At 36.0% G+C, this 3,511-nt stretch overlaps 1 long non-coding RNA gene across 1 annotated transcript in view; it reads right to left on the bottom strand.

The window, feature by feature from the left end:
* The window catches only part of LOC105550872, a 17,730-nt gene extending 14,439 nt beyond the window's left edge, over nt 1-3,291 (bottom strand). Inside the window, exons 1-2 of the long non-coding RNA XR_001007794.1 lie at nt 3,015-3,291; nt 348-404 (exon numbers count right to left, since the gene is read on the bottom strand). This is a non-coding gene — a long non-coding RNA (uncharacterized LOC105550872). The remainder of the gene's footprint in view (nt 1-347; nt 405-3,014) is intronic.
* Between the last annotated feature and the right edge of the window lie 220 nt (nt 3,292-3,511).

Here is a 3,511-nt window from a genome sequence, read left to right as displayed (position 1 = left end):
CAAGTGAATTTGGTCAGATCTGGGCATAGATTAACTTAAATGACAAGGCTTCAGTATAGATAATGGGATGGGTGTAAGAAAATTCTATATATATACACATATGTATATATAGGTATATAATGTAGTTATGAGGTAGAGAAGAAAAAAATAGTAATCAAAAAGGTGAAGGTGGAAAGAAGGAAAAGAGAAGAAAAAAAGGAGAGTAAAATGTATTTAGAACTTTCCACGGGATAAGCATTTTTAAGTCACTGTATATAATTTTCATATTAACTGCACATAATAACTCAGAATACTTTTTCTCATTTTTAAAGATGAAAGTACTAAACAACATTTTGGAGAAGACTTACCTGATGGACTCTGAAGAGCCAAGACTTGAACTCACATCCTTTGATTCCAATGCTGTCCTGTGGGTTTAAGCATAAAGAGGGAGGGAACTACAGAGAGATATCCTAGATGATTTTGAATAGGTATCATTTGGTTGCTGTATTGAAAATATTTTGAATATTACTTATAGTTATGATACATGTTTATTAAACAAAATGGGAAAAAAGTTTCTAAAATTTCCTCCTGTTTGTAAGAGAAAAATATGTATACTTTTCTTACAAATTGGAATGCATTTTTATAATTCTGAAAATGAACTTTTTCATTTCTGTTTATACCATCGTAGAAAAGGAGAATTATGCTTGAAATAGAGTCTATCAGGCATTGGTATAGATCCCTTTCTGCATCAGTTGGGTCCAAAGGAAGAGGAAAAAGGATAAATCGTGACCAGCTAAGAGATCCAATAGATTGGAGGAAATTAGGAGGTGCACACTTTTCATTTGGAGATACTATTTTCTTTGTTTGGATTTACAGCCCAAAAGTATCTAAGATAGGGGTGGGTGTGTGTGTGTGTGTGTGTGTGTGTGTGTGTGTAACGTGGAAAACATTAAGTCAGGAGTATGCACCATGGTCATTGTGTCCTGGGCACCAGATAAGGTCCCAGTTCCCCAGATGGTGAGCACCAAAGGTTACAGTGAGATCTCCGCTTATTCCCAGATACACTTGCTATGAGGTGGCAGGTTAGATTTGCTCTACTTTTGCTCCTCTTCTACTTGCTTTACATGGGGTAGAAATCTCCCAATGTTTCTGAAGAGTGACTGTCACTATTTTATATTTAACTGCACTGGTGAAGAGTTTATTTTCCTTTAAAAATGTTTTTATTTTTGTTACATAACCACTTTGTCATTTTAATGGCAATCTGCATAGATGGAGTTAGATATATGCTAATGTTGTCATCTTAAATCTAAGTTAGTTTTGAGGGAACCATCATCACACATTTTGAATGAAGTTAACATCATCCAAAACTAACACATGTATGTGGGAAATCCTTCAAGTGATTCTTTTTTGCATATTTGCAAACCTAGAGTATATCTCAAAATACTCTCAAGTACATAGCCTTGTATTCATGCAAGAATCAGATTTTAAGTGAGGGATTTTATTTTCCTTCAAATAAATGGATTTAATGTTTCTCTTAATTGTGTGTCACAAATTGGACTAAAATCTCACAGGGCCTGCCTATACAGGAATCTAAACAATACCAGTTTAGGGGAAAGTAAGAAATTTTTTTTTTCTTTTAGGTGTTTATTCAAATAACATGTCATTCAAGGGATTCATTTTTAAGTCATTCAAATTATTTTAAAGAGGAAGTCAAATCCTATACAAACCAATAAATTGTAAGTAAATATTTATGAAAGTTCATTTCACTGCCCATGGGAAGGTCACTATTCTTCTTTTGCTCGAATTTTCTATATTATTAGGAGAGAAACACTGAAGTCAATGGATAATCAGTATGTGCCCACGAAGGCTGGAAATCATGTTGTTTGGAGACATATATCTACAACCTCACAAGTAATCCAAAAGTCACAGACACACAGTTGTTGATTGCACTTCCTTTCCTTTCTCAAGATTTCCATTTTCTTCTTTTTTTCTCTTTTTCTTCTTTTCTGTTCCTCATCTCCACGTTTCTTTGTTCTATTTAGTTTTTTCTTCAGGTAATCTCTCAGGTAATCTCAGTTTTTCAAGCATCTTTATTGTGTATTTTTCTGTTAGTCTCTCTTCCTTTTTATATAATCTGACATTTATTCTTTCTCATTTTTGTCCATTATATTATCTGCCATTTCTATCTCCTATTAAAGCAAACTAAATATGGCCTGAGAAGGACTCCATACTTCTATATTTGTGTCCTTGTGGATGAAGTCTTGGTCAATCCCTGCAGCCATATTTCAAACAGTTATACACTGCAGAGCGTTCAAACTGCGTTCAATAAAGCAAACTCCAAGCTGTAACCAATCCAGCTGTTTCTTTACCTCTTTTTGGATTTCTGTACCTCACTTTACTTTTTTTGCCTATAACTTTGTTCTGGCCATGAGAGACGCCTGGAGTCTCTCTGAGTCTGCAGTGATTCTGGGGGTTTCTCGATTCATGAATCGTTCATTGCTCGATTAAACTCCTTTACATAGAATTTGGCTGAAGTTTTTCTTTTAATACTCCTGTCCTTATTGTCCCCATTCTCTCCTTTATAATTCCAACCACCCACTTTATCCCTCTCCTCTTTCCCCCAAGGATAAAGCACTCCTGCAATTCCACTTTACCTCCCATGATAAGTAGATTCCACTGTTGTTTCTTCCTTTGTTTTTGGTTTTGCTTTCGCAATTCTCTTTATTTCCCAAGGAATAGAAAACATTTAATTAAGAAACAACATTCAAATTTATCATTTGCTCTAGTAAGTATGATTGGCATTTTTTAACTTTTAACAAAATGATATTTTAACCTTATAAATGCATTATACACACACACACACACACACACACACACACACACACACACGTTAGAGCAGAGCTCTGTCTTGTTGCTGATGAGAAGTATTTTGCTCTCCATTATAAAATGTACTCTTTCTCTGAGATACACATCATGCTTCTTTGACATAAGCCAGCCTTCTCTTTATTGCCATTGTCTTAAGTTTCTGATCATACCTCCATGTTTGTCAAGGAGTAGATTTCTGCTTCATCCTGCGTGAATTCAGGAGCCTTGATACAAACCCTCTCTGCTCCCATTACTTCTGGTAACTTTTACCATCACTCTCAGGAAGCCCTTGTATCTTTTCTCTCTCAGAAGCAGACTTCCACCTGCTTCACTTGAACGTCTCTCAAGTTAGATACCCAGCGTGGTCCTCCTACTGAAACAAGAGTGCCAGCTATACCATCAGAACATCTTTTTTCATGCCTAGCTGATTTGGCTCAAAATTGAGGAGTAGAGAGCCTGACTCTGAAGTGAAAGCAGAAACACTGGGCAGTAAATGATAAAATTTGCTTTGCTCTCAGTAGTTTCTGACAACCCCATGGCAGGACTGGGGTGGAAGGAGGAAGGAGATAAAGCGTAAAGCCTTAATACAGCGTGGACCCCAGAGTACTAAACCATCGGAGCAAAGGTGAATGAGAAGTAAATCCTCTCCTTTAGAAAAGGATCACAA

The sequence above is a fragment of the Mandrillus leucophaeus genome, unplaced genomic scaffold (genome assembly GCF_000951045.1).
Source record: "Mandrillus leucophaeus isolate KB7577 unplaced genomic scaffold, Mleu.le_1.0 Scaffold5, whole genome shotgun sequence".
NCBI lineage: Eukaryota > Metazoa > Chordata > Mammalia > Primates > Cercopithecidae > Mandrillus > Mandrillus leucophaeus.
Note: the sequence above shows the minus strand (reverse complement) of the source record. Positions and strands in the feature narration are given on the sequence as shown.